Source organism: Periophthalmus magnuspinnatus, chromosome 24 (assembly GCF_009829125.3).
Source record: "Periophthalmus magnuspinnatus isolate fPerMag1 chromosome 24, fPerMag1.2.pri, whole genome shotgun sequence".
Classification (NCBI taxonomy): Eukaryota; Metazoa; Chordata; class Actinopteri; order Gobiiformes; family Gobiidae; genus Periophthalmus; species Periophthalmus magnuspinnatus.
In genome coordinates, this window is record NC_047149.1 from 20555232 (window position 1) to 20572662 (window position 17431).

The 17431-nt window shown below is 41.7% G+C and overlaps 1 protein-coding gene across 2 annotated transcripts in view; it reads left to right on the forward strand.

The window, feature by feature from the left end:
- Window positions 1–1289: 1289 nt before the first annotated feature.
- ches1 (checkpoint suppressor 1) overlaps window positions 1290–17431 on the forward strand; it is a 148408-nt gene continuing 132266 nt past the window's right edge. The window contains exon 1 of one of the 2 annotated variants that reach the window (XM_033990645.2): window positions 1290–1632. The gene's annotated coding sequence lies outside the window, so the exon portion shown is untranslated. The remainder of the gene's footprint in view (window positions 1633–17431) is intronic. The other variant, XM_055232300.1, reaches the window with a different exon arrangement.

The window sequence follows — 17431 nt, forward strand, 5'->3', positions numbered from 1 at the left end:
ACTGCGTGTAATGTAATGTCTCTTTGCATGGCTCTGGCTCTGCCCCGCTGCTGTTGCCATAGTAACCACTTGGGTACAAAACAAGTTGCTGAGGAGGGGAAAAAAAAAAGGAGGGAAGACATTGAAGCCTCGAGGATGTTAACTGGTCTCAATGAGATGATTAGACGAGTGGTGGTTGTCTGGGTTATTTTTTTAATAAGAGATTCAGTAAGTGAGAGATTGTTAGCGCTGCAGATGCCATCAATCAGTTTAAGCGTGCGGTGGAAGTGCCGCGGATCAGAGCTGAACGCTATTGCAATAAATACGCGGGATTTTATGGACAAAACTGCGTGTTTATAATAGTTTTTTGCTTGCAGTTTGTAGGATATACTCACCAATACACACATGAGCACATACTTTGCTTTTGACCCATCCTTCAATGCCATAGGAGCAATTTGTTAAGAGATGTGGATCTGCCCGGGAGTACCTAGCTGGAGGATTAACCATTTTGCATCCCGTACCTATGCTGCATCCTAGACTTAAAAAGGATCCAACAAAATTAGAACATTACCGAGATCCGCCGCTAAAATGCAAATCAGCGTGAAAATAGATTTAGAAAAACAGGAAAAATATTGTGTGTGGGCAAATTCTACCTAATTATTTTCTTTTGCAAGCCAAATCTAAAAATACATAATTTGCTGGCAGAAAGCAGCTACAAAACCCATACAGTCTCCAGAGCGGTATTCAAATGAAATGATTTTCTATGATGAGAAAGTCCAGGCATGGCGCGCCCAAGGCAATGACCAGTTAACAGAATACAACAACTTACCAATTCATGTTTGGCACAACAAAAAAGTGGGCCATTTTGGTTTTATTGGGTGACCTTTCAACAAGAGATAGCATCATGTTGCAATCCACCTCACCTTTGCTGCACTAGAGTCTCTTATCAGCTCGTTGTTGGATAGATCTGGTAGAAATAATCACAGTTTTGTAATAGTTTCCTTTCAGTTTGCGGAATCTCTTTAGCATAAACGATCTCTGCGTGCGCCTTCCGTACACAACAGCATTCTTTCAGTGAAACCGGGCCGACGTTAGGACCCAGGGCGCGCGCCGGGGGAAGTCCTCTGCTGCTGGCGGGGCAAGGCACACGGACGCACGCTCACGCAGCCCCACGCACACACACACACACAGAGACGCACGCACACAGTCGCTCTCCCCCCCACCCCCCCACCCCCCGACACACACACACACACACACACAGAGAGAGCGCGGAGAGTGAGAGCGAGCACCGACCGAGCCATAAACAGAGCAGAGAGAGAGAGAGGGAGACCATAGGAACGCAGCCGCGGCGGAGAGGCTCGTGTCTCGTGTGTTTGTGCGCGCGTGCGTGGAGGAGGTACGTAGGCTCGGCGCTCGCCTCTGGTTGCTGCTAGAAACGACTGACTGGCCCGGGTTGGATATGGAGGGGCTCCGGGAAATCGCTGGGAAGTGATCGCGCGACGAGACTGAAGAGAGAAGAAGATTTAGAAGAAGAAGAAAAAGAAGAAGCAGCGACAGAGGACGTTATATACAGAGCGGATAGGACGGAAACCACGGGCCCAAAGGAGGCGAGAGAAGTCAGAGAGAAGGGGCTCGTCTGGAAGATATTCTAAGGTGACTTTATTGGTTTATGGGTTGAATGCGCGCGGGTGGACGTGAAGTCTGGTTTACGTGTGGCACAAGTGCGCGCAAACGCCTATGGGCTATACTGTGCCTTCTGTGTCCACATGTGCTGCCGTGTGTGTGTGTGTGTTTGTGAATCTATGGCTTGTTCTATACTGTTGCTGGAAAAGGAGGGCGGCAAAGCAAAGTAAGCGCAAGTGACCGCTGCTTTTAACTGGAGTGAAGGGTTCCAGAGGAGGTGGAAAATTGTGAATGGTTGCACAGAAGTTGACGCGCACTCTCCGGTGAAGTTGTTTTTGCTTTGGTCTCGTGTTGTGCAGAAGAAAAGAAACGCGTAAAGGTGATTTTTTTTTTTTGTAGGGAATTTCCAAGCGCAGGAGTTCTTTTAACAGGTTGCGAGGGCAGGCAGATCAGACGAGACGCACAGCAACAGAGAGAGAGCGCAGGGAGAGAGCGTGGCACATTGGATTACACAGCCCAGTGCCCCCCTCGGAACAGCTGGGAGACTGTCAGCGCACGTGCAGCCCTGTTTGCCTTATATCTATGTACTTTACGCGCGAGAGGAGTCACCAAAGCACGGCGAGGAGACTGGGTAAATATGTATGTACAGTGGAAAGAATGTTAGGTCGTGTTTTCAGACAGGCAAAGCCAAATGTGTGGTGCGTCTATACCTCCCCAGACGAGACGGTGAGGGGTGGGAGGGAGGAGAAGGAGAAGAAGAAGTGATCAGATGGAGATGTAGGAGATGGATTCACGAGATGGGAGGAGGAAAGGAGGTTAGGAAGTAGTAGAGGAGGCAAGGGAGAGAGAGGAAGAGAGAAAGAGAGGCGGGCAGGGCTAGGCAGAGTGCTGGTTCATTCATAATTCACCTCCATCGCAAACGTTCATTCACATATTGACCCCCCATGGCTGCGCTCAATGGAGTTCTCAGGCCCCTCCACCTCGGGCCCCATGGACAGTCCCGCGGAGATGTGCTCAGCTTCAGTCTCCGCACGCTGATTTGGCAGGTGTTGTGTTCAAGGAAGCGTCCGTTTGATGTTGATGTAATCAGACTTTTAACTTGGAAATGGTGGAGACCGGTGGATGAGGGTGATTTGAAATGTTCTTGGATGTTGTGGTACGTTTGGCCAACGCGATGAACATGAATCATTTTATTGCAGATTTTGTTATGAAGTGTGAATAAAATAAGTTTACAAGTTACAGTTATGATGCAATAGATCCCTCAAGCTCGTTTTGGTTTTATAGCCAGGCGATAATAATTTTACAATGAGGTGAAACAGTCCAGGAATTACTTTAAATGTTGTTAAAAGTTCAGTGAGTACAGGAGATATGATTAAGTTTTGAGCGCATTTGTTTTGATTTTCTATAGGATTGAAAGTCAAGGTCATATACAACCAAATATATATTAAAGTTTTATATGATTGTTCTATTTAAAGGTGCTTTTTGTAACTTTTCTGGTCGACCTTTGCAACTTTTCTGGTGCACGTGTTAAACCTATATAAATCTATCCATGGAGACAATCAGGTTAAGCCACAAGGACAATTTCCAGGTCAGATCTATGGAGAATTGACCCCACTCACAGTATGAATGTATGTTTTATTTTATTTTTTTTAAATGCCTGCGATATAATTAATGCAACTGCTTTAATGTCATATTGTGGATGGTTCCAGACAAAGCAGCGACATCTCCATGGAGACGAGCAGGTCATCAACTAGAAATGTTACATAGTTTCTCTTCATTGTAGCAGGTCTGGGCCATATTTGTTCCTGTAAATTTGTTTAGAGACTCATTGAACAGAGGTAGTTTTTCAATGAGGACTGTCTGATGGGAGATTGTGTGTAAATTGAATATTGAATCCAAACTCCACCCCAGACACTGGTAATGTATGTCTAAATCAGTGGGTTATTGCTGTTGTTAGCCGGATTCCCTCAGCTCTGCTCTCTAATGGATCTATAATTCATGTATAAATGAATAGAAAAGGAGGATTTCACTTTCTTCCAGGCCAGGCTAGAACATAATTTATTTCTTATAGTCTAAAATGGCTGCTTTGATTTCTGCGATTGTACAAAGCGTGCCGGGAGCCATGCTGGTCAGTTGAGGCCCATATGGTGGTGAGTGTCCGACCGGCTTTTGTTTTAAAATGTTTATTGCTATGGAAACGGTCCTGGTTTTTCACCATCGTTCTGAAACCCAAAGATAGCACAAGTCTGATCAGCAGAGTAGAAATAGTTGAAAATCTCCCACAAAAAGAGGTCGCGTTGTGCGCAGATGACATTGAGAACAGGAGTTTAGACTGACGAGCAGGGAAAAGTGGAGGAAAAAGTGGAGGAAAAAGTTAGATGATTTAAAATAGCACCGTGCAACTTTTCTGGGGGAGGGTCCGTCACTTGCTTGCTTCCATGGAAATATGAGTCTTGCTTAGAATTCTCTTAGACAGACAGACAGATAATGCCATACTGTGGAGAATTCTATCTATCTGTCTATCTATCTGTTTATCCGTCTATATGTCCATCCGTCTATCTATCTATTTATCTATCTATCCATCTGTTCATCTATTCATCTGTCCATCTGTCTATCCATCCATCTATCTTTCTGTCTGTCTATCCGTTCATCCGTCTGTCTATCTATCTATCTATCTTCTCTGTCTATCCGTTCATCCGTCTGTCTGTCCATCCTTCCGTCTGTCTATCTATCTGTCTGTCTCTGTCCGTTTATCCGTTCATCCGTCTGTCTGTCCGTCCTTTCGTCTATCTATCTGTTTGTCTGTCTGTCTGTCTGTCTCTGTCCGTGTATCCGTTCATCCGTCTGTCTGTCCATCCTTTCGTCTATCTAACTGTCTGTCTGTCCGTCTATCCGTTCATCTGTCTGTCTGTCCTTTCGTCCATCTATTTATCTATCTATCTATCAATCTATCCATCTATCCATCTATTCAATTTTTACCTTGAAAAACAAAGTGAGCAGGGTTGCCTTTCCACAGATCAGACCTGTAATTTGTCAAATTGTGCCGATCGCTCGCCTTTCCTTTAATCTTCCACAGTATGGCATTAAAGTTCTGTATCTCCATGGAGACGAGAAACGACCCCCCCCCTTCCACTTCTAAAGCTGCATAGTTACACAGTCTGCCTAAAACTCTTTCTTATTGTTTCTTTTAATATGACCTGGTCAGATAAAGGTCAGTGCATTAAAACATTAAAACATGTCCATGGAACATCTCCTGGTACAGTTCACATAAGTTTCCAGAGTGTTTACCTTGATCCATCAGAGTTCAGAAGTGCAGCGCTCACTTTAACACATGTGACCTTTGACCCTCCGCGCTACGTCCTGACTGTAGAAAGGCATGTGTTGTGTCGTCTCTGACAGTTTTAAGTCAGTTGAGTGTTCTCCTCCTGAACTTGGCTTAGGATAAAGTAGTAAATAAGTCAAATCAGTCTTCTGGGAATCCACCTACCTAAAAATGGAGAAAACATTGTGCAGGGTGACATGGTGACATATAAACCCTGCTGGAGAAAAATCACAAAAGTGTTTTCCGTGCATGTCTGGAAAGTTAAAGCGCACTGTGTAACTTTGTGAGTTTTTGGGTGAATGTCCGCCATCTGATTTTATGCACGGAGATGTAGCCCTGTCACGATAACACATTTTAAACAATGATATATTGCTATAGAGATACGAAAATATTGAAACAAATTTATGCCACTGATACAATACCAATAAATCAGGATAATCCCAGTCATAATTTTTAAATAGACAGTTTCATCTAAACGTCTGAGCTGCAATAAATAAGCAGCCGACTGAAGCAATAATTAGCCACAGAAGTTACTCTTTCAACACTCTACAGCTCAAATCGTAACATGGTACAACAAAAATAACAAAATCTCCCAACTTTGCAAAGAAAAAAGCCTCACGATAAATACTGAGCCGCAAAAATACATTACATTGTTCCAGGTTTCGTATATTGAAGCTGGAATAGTAATTATTGTGACAGGACTTTGGAGATGTTATTCCTTCGCCTGGATCGTCTGTCATTAAAGTTACGGGGAAAACCAGATAACGCCGCATTATACTTTAGAACACTGGAGAGGTGAGTATTTCATTCAGAAAAAAATAAACACAAGTGCAATAGTTGAATGCGGCGTGTTAAATCAAATGGTAAGGCAAAAACTAAAGTAAAAAGTGAAAGATGGAAAAAGATATTTGAAAAAGGTCTTAAAATGCATTGATTAATTAACATGTTAACAGAAGTTTATGATGTTCTTTTGTGCATTTAAACCATAGACTGTAAATATAAATGGATATTCTAAATAGGAAGTGATCATGGGCGCACTTCCAACTCAACTCTTCGCTTCCAACTGCCTCTGTTGTCCCTCGAAGACGACCAATCAGAGCGCAGGTGGATATGTAAAATAGAGGTAGTTGTGTGAAAAAGTGCAGTGCATTCTGATACTTCCTTTAACATGATTTTTATGGCTGAAAAAAGAATAAAAGTCTAGGCGAGCTACACTGGTCTATAGTGTGCTCAGTCCTTAAAGGGTTAAAATGTTTGTATTGACCTGCTCTATATGATCGTGCTATTTTTATTTCGCTATTGTGTCCGTAAATCAAGATATGAACATTAATAAGAGACAAATCAGGTGCCGTCTTTCTCTAAGGTCGCGCCCACTAGCATTAGCAACAGGTTTGATTGACAGCGTTGCACCCGCTCCCTAGTAAACCAGCGGCGTGGGTAGAAAGGGGTCTTACCTTAACCATCTTAGCTTCGGATTGGCTCTTTGGTTGCTATGATACTCGTGGTTTGCCCCTATAACTGCTAGCCTCGGTGAGCTGCGTTTGGCTAAAGTCGTCGCACTCCCTTAGTCCACTTCTTTATATTGTCTGATGATATAAACACACTGAAAATCTGATCTAATTAATGTGTTACGTGATTATTCTAGTTATCTGATCTGTACTCTCCACATAAACAGACCCAGCGTTCCTTGTTACTGAGGTTGTCATATCGTTGTAATCCATAGTGGTGAAGCTGCACTGATGTGAAACTGCACTTGTGTCAGTTCAGGGGAAACGTCTCTTCTGTTTCTGCTGTTGAGGGCTGAGTCGCGCTCCATCCCAGCAGTGCACTAAATATAGTGAAACTAATTAGGCAGCCTTCACACCCACCCAAAAAGAGGACCATCAAAGCACCATTAACTACCTCAAAGACCTCATTTCTAAACCCGGGCTCTGTTTTCCACGTCAAATACAGAGCCTTTCTGTTTTCTATTTAGCACTTTGAAGGATTTTGGATTGAAAAGGTTATAGTGGATGACATGGTGGTATTGACAGATGTTGAACAGTTACATTGCATTTCTAACCTTTTCCATCATTGCTTAAAGGTGCACTGTGTAATTTTCCTGGAGAAAACTGGCTTGTCTAGAAAGGATAGGGTATTGCTTTGCTTTAATGTTCCACAGTATTGCATTAGATCAGGGACGTCAAACTCATTTTCACCGAGGGCCATATCAATAAAATGGCTGCTCTCAAAAGGCCAGATATAATTCAAGACAGTATAAATGTAACCTAATGTAAAATAAATGCAACTACTTTTTAATCTTGTTAATTTATCGTTTTTGTATACTTATTCAAGTTACAAATATTGCATGGATATGAAAAAATGACTGTGTGACTGTGTATCTCCTGATAAACTGATATTTTAAGACAGTTATACCTTTTAATTGACCTTGTCCACATAAAATAACGTGGCGGGCTGCATTTGGCCCACGGGCCTTGAGTTTGACACATGTGCATTAGATGGATTCTACCTTACATGAACCAATGATGTTTATGTCGAGAACCCCAGTCTTATTTTGACTGGGGGCGCTTCTCCACAGATCTGACCTCTAAATTGACATTACCTGCTTGTTTCCATAGCGATAGATAAGTTCAATGTCGACCTGTGGAGTGACTAAGGCAAGCACACCTATGTTATTTTTTGCTTTGAACATTCCAATCTTACATTCATTCAAATACAGTTGTTAATGGTGCAAGAAAAAAAAAACAAAAAAACAACAAACACATACTTGCCTCTCCACAGATCTAACCTGTAAGTTAGCCTTGTGGTGTATGGCCTGACTCCATCAAGTTAGATAAGTTTAATACCATATTGTGAAACATTCTCGGCAAAGCAACATCATCTTCATCAAGACAAGCTGGTAACATACCCCCCATGTGAAAAGTGACGTAGAGCAGCTTTAAATAGAAATAGCCTGGCATGTGTTACTAATTCGGTGCTTCTCTGCTTAAAATAGGCAACAATATTCCTATTTAAAACCCCCAAAAAGCTGTGATTCAGTGGAGGGTAAATGGCCAGCAGCGACGTTACCTTGTCCGACCTTCATCTGGTTCTGACAAATGACGAGTTCACAGCCGACTGATGCTCTCTCAGTGGTTTGAAAAGCATTTTAAAACGTATTATTCATATGTTACGGCCTTGAAAATCTACAAAATATATCCACGTTTGAAACATTAGAAAATTACAAGCTATCTGCTCAGTGGGCTTTGTGCTGCTGTCACTGCTAACTTACTCTTGTTTAAAAAGGCTGAGTAATAGATTTATTTGGCAAAATGATCAAAAGAGCTCTGCACAGTAAAAATTCAAACCCAAATAACTGTGTTCAGATTGTTCATTTCAACTAGCAACAATTCTTTTATCATTTAAAGTTGTGTTGAGTAACTTTACGTCTGTGTATATGTGTCAGGAAGGTCTATTGCTTTGCCTCTAAGCTGCAAGTATTCAATTATTTTATTGTTAAAAATACCTTGAAAAACATGCATTCTTCCAGTGAACATGGTCGCCCCATAGATCTGACATGTAACTACAGCTGGGGGCATCACCTGCTTGTTTCTATGGAGATAAACAAGTCACACTGTAGAATGGACTCTCCACTAGTGTTGTCTCGATACTAAAATATCAAACTTGATTTTGATACTAGCGAACAGACTTGATACTAAATACCGATTCCAATACCGGTGAGCGTGGTTGCCTCTCCATAGATCTAACCTGTAACTACAGCTGGGGGCATCACCTACTTGTTTCCATGGAGATAAACAAGTCACACTGTAGAATGAAGTCTCCACTTATGTTGTCTTGATACTAAAATGTCAAAACTTGATTTCGATACTAGCGAACAGACTTGGTACTAAATACCGATTCCAATACCAGTGAGGGTGGTCGCCTCTCCATAGATCTAACCTGTAACTACAGCTGGGGGCATCACCTGCTTGTTTCTATGGAGATAAACAAGTCACACTGTAGAATGGACTCTCAAAGTGTTGTCCTGATACTAAATTGTTCCGAGTACTAGTTTTAATATCGATTAGTATCTGATTTACAATACTTTTGACAACCCTACTCCACTAAATAAGTTACATAGTGCATTTAAAACAAGACAAGAAAAGGATTCCACTTGCTGGCAGACAACTGAAAACATACATCTTAAGAAAAATCAGGCTTGGATCTTGTTACAACTCGCGGATGTTGTAAAACCAGAATTTTAACATAAATCTCTCAACATGGAAAATTTGTCTTTGGAGGAAATAAATGAGTTTAGATGTGTTTACCTAACTTCCACTTTCCACAAGTGTTTCCTTAGAAATAGCTCACTCAAATAAATGATGTTGACTTTCAAAACACTCCCCAATGGCCACAAGGAAATATGAGAATTAGGTCACATAACATGGGAGTGTGGGTGAGTCTATAGAATAAATATATATGGTTTCAAAGGAAAACTCCACATTGAGCTTTATTATGGAAAAAAAAGCAGTTTGCAAAGGACACAACTGTAATCAACAATACATGTTTTTCATGTTGGTTTTGATCTGGAACAAATGTTGGTGTATTTGTTGATAATGGGAAAGTTAATTCGTTGCCAAATGTCTTCTCCAGATGTTGCCGGTCTAATCGTGGCATATTTAAAACTAGAAAGTTAGTAATGTAAGTTTAAGTTAGTATTAGTATTAGAGATTGACTGTTATGGGTTTTTTCATGGTCGATACTGATACCGATAATTTAGAATACACAACAACTGATGACCGATACATTTTGCCGATATTTTTGCACTGATTTTGATTTTTTCCCCCAAATTATGTCTTTTAAATCCACTACAAACTCCTTCTAAAGCCCTTTTTTTTTACTACGAACCTATAAAAGAGCTATGTGGTCATGTTTTGTGCTTGTATTAAAGTATTAAAGTGTTAAATCTAAAGCTTTGTGTGTATTTTCTAGGCAGCAAATTGACCAAAACGACATGTCGGCCTATGGTGGAGATTTAAAGCCGGTAGCCGATACGCTAAAACGTCCAAATATTGAGCCAATATGTCAGCCTACCGATATATCGATCTATCCCTAATTAGTATGTTTAATTAAGAAGCTTAGATTAGATTAGCCGGTCAGTAGTTTAAATGGAGGACACCACAAACCTCATTTACTTTACTTAACTTAAACTACTCTCTGCTAAACCCATTTTCTTATATAGTGTCCATTTTAATACACAAAAGCCCCTTAATAGTAACATTTTCAGATAGCACTGCGTTTGAGAATTGAACTGCGTCTTGGTGCCTTTTATGTTAATACGTTTAAACAACAGGAGAGTTAAATCGTGAGCTGAAATGGCGGTGAACACGCAGAGGACTTGAGAGTAGAGAAGAGTAATGCTCTGGTTTTTCCCCCAGGTTCTAATTGTCTTCAATAGGCCTCCTGCTGATTCCAAATAGACTCATTGTCCGCAGCTGCACTGGGCATTTCGGCTCAGTTAGTTTTTCTGTGCATAGCCGCGACAAGCTAGCGCCATACAACCCCATATAAACAGTATCGAGATGTTAGCGAGGGCGAGAATCGGTCTTTTAAATAGCGAACTCTATTTGCTAGAACTGAACAACAAATTATAAAACGCGTGAGGAGTGTTTACGGCGTCATTCGAAGTTTATATTTGAAATTGTGAGTTTGTTCTAGCTAGTTTGGTCCTAATTTTTTTTATAGGTTAAACGTCTAAATCACATGTGTCAAACTCAAGGCCCATGGGTCATATTTGGCCCTCCACATCATTTTATGCGGCCCTCGACAGGGTTAATTAAAAGGTATGCTGGTCTTGAAATGTCATTTTACACAGCCATATTTTTACATCTAGGCAAATTAATATGCAATATTTGTAACTTGAATAAGTAATAAATACAGTTAATTAACAAGTTTAAAAAATAGTTAGATTTATTTTACATCTGGTCCTTTGAGCCCATTTTGCTGATGTGGCCCTCGGTGAAAATCTGTTTGACTTCCCTGGTCTAAATAGTCATGAAATCTTTGCGAGCTATGTGTAAATGATCCTCGGTATTCAGCTAATCCATTGATGAAGCTGTTGATATGTTTCAGTTTCGTAGTAGAGGCGCCATTTTGAGGACTTTTGACCATTTAAAAGATCAGATATTTAGTTTAGACTTTTCATCTCTCTAACAGTCATGGATTTTGATATACAAAAATATTCACAGTAAAACTTCAAACTTATGTCTCCATGGGAACAAGCAGGTGACTCCCGCCAGCCAAGGTAGATGTCAGATCCATGGAGAGGCAATCCACACTCACACCAACAATGCACGTTTTATCAAGGTATTTTAAATTATAAAAAACACTTGTAATTACACTTGTGTGCGGAATATTCCAAGCAAAGATATAACATCTCCATGGACACACTGTACAGCTCTACATTTAACATAATTATTCACCAGTTACTTCTATTTCCCTGAATCCCAAACTTGGACTGAGCTAATGCTACCCCCCTTTATAACCACATATTCAATGTACAACGTCAGCGCTGCAAAATTAGGCCCCATAAACGTGGAGAAGTGTTTTATACATTTACAAGGGCTGATGTCATGTTTGGTGCAGGGCCGATGCTGACAAATAGTGAGGGCAGCTGTGGATCAGATCAGTGAACTCATGCTCCTCTTTTGGGAACTGAAAATGCATTGATTTTTGTAAGAAGGCCTGCGAGAATACATCTAGAGCGGCCATTTTGGGAAGGTCAAGAGTACAGAGATAATAGATGCACATTTCAAGTAGAGGTCAGTGTATTGTTTTAGCTTACAAAAGTAGAAGTTGCTTTGTGATGGTTCCTCCTCTAACTTTCCTCATTCAAATACGTCCGGGTTTGTAGAAATTCAGATTTAACTGGTTTTGGATCACGATAAGAAAAAAATATATTGTTGTTTTGTAAAATTAGTTGCTATTTGGAACTTATCTTGTGGTTTCTGGATTGTGTTGGATTTGGCGAAGAGCGTAAAGGCAGAAAAGATGAACTTGCCACTTTATTGCCACTTTTTTCCACGCAAATAGAAACAAGAATGGGGGTGAAGAGTGGGGAGAGACATTCACTGAAGTCTCACAGTATAGTCTACCAGCAGAACCTCTTGTTTACTGCGGAGCTACCTCGATTGACCTTCTGTTGACCTCCTGATTTGGCGTTTGCTCTGACACATGTCAACACCGCGGTCCTCACCGTACAAACATCACGTCTGCTTTTCTGTCTGAAGCTTTTAAAAATAAGCTGTTATTTTCCATCTCTCTTTCCACTCTCTCCTGTCTTTGCTATTTCTCTTCCTCTCTGTCTTTGCTTCTCCCTCTCATGTGTCTATTCCCTTTTCTTTCTACTCTTTCGTTACCTTTCTTTCTCTCTCTTTCTTTTTCTCTGTCTTTCTTTTTCTCTGTCTCTTTGTTCACTCTCTCGACCCTCTCGCTTGATTATCCCCTCTCTTTCCCTCCTCTCTTTCTCTTTTTGTCCACTCCTTTGCTCTCCGTCTTTCACCTTTGATTAACCCTCTCTTATCTCTTTCGCTCCCCCTTCATCCCCTCTCTCTGTCTTCCTCCCTTTTTATCTCGCCACTTTCTCACTCGCTTCTGCCTACCTCTCTCCCTCCTTTGACTTTCATCTCTCTCTTTCTCTCTCTCCCTGCCCCACCTCATTCCCTGTCTCTCTCCCTCTTTATCTCATCTCTCCTCTCTTTCTCTCTCTCCCTTTTCCCTCTCCTCTCCTTCTCTCCTTTTATCTTGCCCCTGTCTCTTCCTTTCTCTCTCCCCCTTTCTCTCTTTGCCTCTCTCCTTTGATTGTCCTCTCTCTCTGCCTCACCTCATTCCCTCTCCCTCTCTCCTTCCCTCTTCATCTGGTCTCTCCTCGCTTTCTCTCCTTTTTCCCTCTCCTCTCCTTCTATCTTGCTCCTGTCTCTTCCTTTCTCTCTCCCCCTTTTCACTCTTTCACTCTTTTCGCCTCTCTCCTTTGATTGTCCTCCCTCTCGCTCTCTTTGCCTCACCTCTCTTCCTCTCTCCCTCCCTCTTTATCTGATCTCTCTCCTCTCCTTCCCTCCTTCTATCTTGTTTATGTCTCTTCCTTTCTATTTCCCCCCTTTCTCTCTTTGCCTCTCTCCACTGATTGTCCTCTCTCCCTCCCTCCCTCTTTATCTGGTCTCTCCTCTCTTTCTCTTTCTCCCTTTCCTTTCTCCTCCCCTCCTCTCCTTCTATCTTACCCGCGTCTCTTCCTTTCTCTCTCCCCCTTTGTCTCTTTGCCTCTCCCCTTTGACTGTTCTCTCCCTCTCTCTCTCTCTTTCTGTCTCACCTCATTCCCTTTCTCCCTCCCTCTTTATCTGATCTCTCCTCTCTTTCTCTTTCTCCCTTTCTTTTCTCCTCCCCTCCTCTCCTTCTATCTTTCCCGCGTCTCTTCCTTTCTCTCTCCCCCTTTGTCTCTTTGCCTCTCCCCTTTGACTGTTCTCTCCCTCTCTCTCTCTCTTTCTGTCTCACCTCATTCCCTCCCTCCCTCCCTCTTTATCTGATCTCTCCTCTCTTTCTCTCTCCCTTTCCTTTCTCCTCCCCTCCTCTCCTTCTACCTTACCCCTGCCTCTTCCTTTCTCTTCCCCCTTTCCCCTCTGCCTCTCTCCCTTTGCCTCTCCCCCTCTCTCTTTTTCCTCTCCTCTCTCCCTCCCTCTTTGTACTTCTCGAGTGTCCTCTTTCTCGAGCAGTGGAGAAATGCTAGCGCTGACGCTGCTGCCGTTGCCGGGGAAACAGTGGGACGTGGGCGGGAGGATTTCCTGTCCTGAGGAGGCTGCTGTTTTCAAGTGGAGTTAGAGCCTCTCGGTCTGTGGATATGTGAGGAGTGTGTGGTACTGTTAAGACAAATATTTCTCCTTTTTCTTTCTAATGCTCTCAAAGTCACTTCAGCCTTTGTACGCCCACTCGAGGTGCAACAATAAGCTGAAAAAAACACCTCCTTCACCGCAAAAAAATACGAGCTTTATGATTAAAAACAAACTTGAATTCAGAGTATGCGCACGATGTAGAGTTCTCTTATCTCACTGTCTAAATTCATTGTTTAACTACAAATTAAAGGTGCATTATGTAACTTTTCTGATGGAGGGTTTTGCGTCTGCTTGCCTCCGTGGATGTGTCATCGCTTTGTCGAATATGTTACACAATATGGCATTAAACTCATGCATGTCTGACAGCAGCTCCGTTTGTAGAGAGTTTTTCCATGAATCCGAAGGTTGCTGGTTCGAATCCCGCTCTTGACGTAAACCGAATTGGTTGAGCGGTGCGATTCCAGCTCCCACAGATGAATACTGTTGTTGTTGTTGTGTCCTTGGGCAAGACACTTGTGCGTATACTTGTGTTTGAATGCTCACAACAAAGATTTACGTTGTTTTTTTTCACCTGTAATTGAATAAATGCAAGATTTAATGCAACGCAACAACATCTCCATGGAGACAAGCAGTTCCGCCAAAAAAGTCACACAGTGCACCTTTAATCAAAACTAACAAATCAATTAAATAAGCCTCTGGGATCACACTGAAACCCTCTTCTTCTACTTAAAAGCTGTATTTGAAACTTTTTAACTATCAAATCATTATAGTTTAATTAGTCTTCCCAGCTATCTTTTTTTTTTTTGTAGTCCCTCCTAGCGCAGCAAAAAGCCCAAAAAGTTTCTATTCTTTTAGCTCGAATCTAAGTTGCATAACCCAAACATTGTGTCACGACCGCTAAGCTAACTTCAGAGCCAGTTCTCGCTAATGATGTCATCAGCGTGCCTCGGACTATACCCCCCCACAGACACATGAGCTTGCAATTATGTGTTCCTGCCCCTGCGCTCGTGATCCAAAACTACACGCACACACACACATGCACGCTTATAGTCCTACAGGCGCTGGACGCAGCCCCCACCCTCATATTACGTAATTGACATTGAGTGAATAGGCATGACGTCAGCTTGGCTCGCTCTGGCTTCTCTCTTGTCAGCTACGGTGATGTCATAACTGGATGCGGCCGTACATGGGTGTCTATGGGTGCGCGCAGGCTACGAAAATGACTCAAGGACCTGTGTGATTTATATAATGTTTACTCCCCTCGTCCGTCGGCCCCTTTTTCATTCTTTTTCTTCAGTGATTTTATATGCTAGGTCCAGATTTTTTTACTGAGGTTATGCATTTTTTTTGCCTTAACGTAATGAAGAAACATGCAAAACAGATCGTACGAACTTTGGTTACAGATGTGTTTTAAGGTGTTCTTTATGTATTCTGTACATGTAGTACATTAAACTTTATGCTGACTTATTCAAACCAGGCTGTCTGACGTAACATTGCAATATAGTGACTGTATACATTGCTGGTAGCGGGAATAGAACCAACAAACAAACGACATTTCTAATAACAGCAATTATGAATGTTGTTGTTGTTATATACAGTTTTTCCACTTTCAAGGCAATCATAGCGCGTTACGTCAAGGAATCACTCCCCCATTCACACATTCACACACACACACGCACACACTGGGGTTGAGGTACATTAAGTGTCTTGCCCAAGGACACAACGCTAACATTCATCTGTGAGAGCTGGAATCGCACCGGACAACCTGTAAGTGAGTCGATTTTGAACAATATCAATGCGTTTTTTTGGTCAATTATCGCTCCAATGGCATCTCCAATCTCGTACATAGTTCATATTTGGTGAGTGAAGTGTCTTGCCCAAGGACACAACAACAGTATGACGTCATAGCTGGGATTCAACCTCCAACCTTCCTTTTTTATAAGCTCAACCAACGGATCCACTCATCTTCCATAACAATAAATACATCTTTTATTTGACTTAGAAGTATAGAAATGAAATGGAGGAGTTGTTTTGTCTTAAAAATCACATTTAAAAAAACTACATTTTTATTTATTTTTTCGCTCTAAACCCTTGTATATTACCTGGCGCACATTCGTAGTCGTCGCTTCAGGCAGCCGTCGCGGTGCTTGTCCTGGTTAATGTCCCTACAGTCTGAGGGCTCCACTTATAGCGCTGTGTTTGAATGGGGCGGTAAAGAGTGTGGACTTCAAAGCTGTCCTGCTGTGCACTTCTTTTAGCTCAGGATTTAGAGGAAGCCACTGCAGTCTCGCTCAGGGTTTCTCATATATACACGCTTCTGTACGTCGAGCTGCAGTAAAGTCTGCAATATCTCTAAATCTCAGAGTTATTTGGATTTTAATGGTGCGACATTACACAAAATTGACTCTCGTGAGCTTTAAGTCGTGTTATAATGTTGTTACCGCATCAAAAACATACCTGGAGTTGTGTTTTGTTTCATTCACACATGTTTGAGTAACACTTTATTATTAGTCTGTACATCTCCAAAGCTCAAAATGCTCTGTTCCACCTTGTGATGTCATGAATTGGTGTTTTTTTAGCTACAGTTTACCTTTAGTTCAGTACAGATTGTACTTTAAAGATGCACTATGTAACTTTTTTGGTGAGGAGGGTTCGCTACTTGTTTGTACAGTAAGACGTTACACATCTATCTGTCTGTCTGTCTGTCTATCTATCTGTCTGTCTACCCGTCCATCCGTCTATCGTCCATTTGTCTACCCGTCCATCCATCTATCCATCTATCTATCTATCTGTCTGTATGTCTGTCTGTCTGTCTGTCCATCCATCCATCATCTATCGCCTATCCGTCTATCCATCTATCCATTTATCCATCTATCCATCTATCTATCTATCTATCTATCTATCTATCTATCTATCTCTGTCTATCTGTCCATCCGTCTATCCATGTATCACCCATCCGTCTATCCGTCTATCCATCTATCCATTTATCTATCTATCTATCTATCTATCTATCTATCTATCTATCTATCTATCTGTCTACCCATCCAGCCATCCATCTATCCATTTATCTATCTATCTCTGTCTATCTGTCCATCCGTCTATCGTCCATCTGTCTATCCGTCCATCCGTCTATCCATTTATTTATCTATCTATCTGTCCATCCGTCTATCGTCCATCTGTCCATCTGTCTATCCATCTATCGTTATTTATCTATCCGTCCATCCATCCATCTATCCATTTATCTATCTATCTATCTATCTATCTCTGTCTATCTGTCCATCCGTCTATCGTCCATCTGTCTATCCGTCCATCCGTCTATCCATTTATTTATCTATCTATCTGTCCATCCGTCTATCGTCCATCTGTCCATCTGTCTATCCATCTATCGTTATTTATCTATCCATCCATCCATCCATCTATCCATTTATCTATCTATCTATCTATCTATCTATCTATCTGTCTATCTGTCTATCTGTCCATCTGTCTATCGTCCATCTGTCCATCCGTCTATTCATCTATCCAGTTATTTATCTATCTATCTGTTTATCCGTCCATCCATCCAACTATCCATTTATTTATCTATCTGTCCATCCGTCTATCGTCCATCTGTCCATCCATTTATCCATCTATCCATTCATTTATCTAT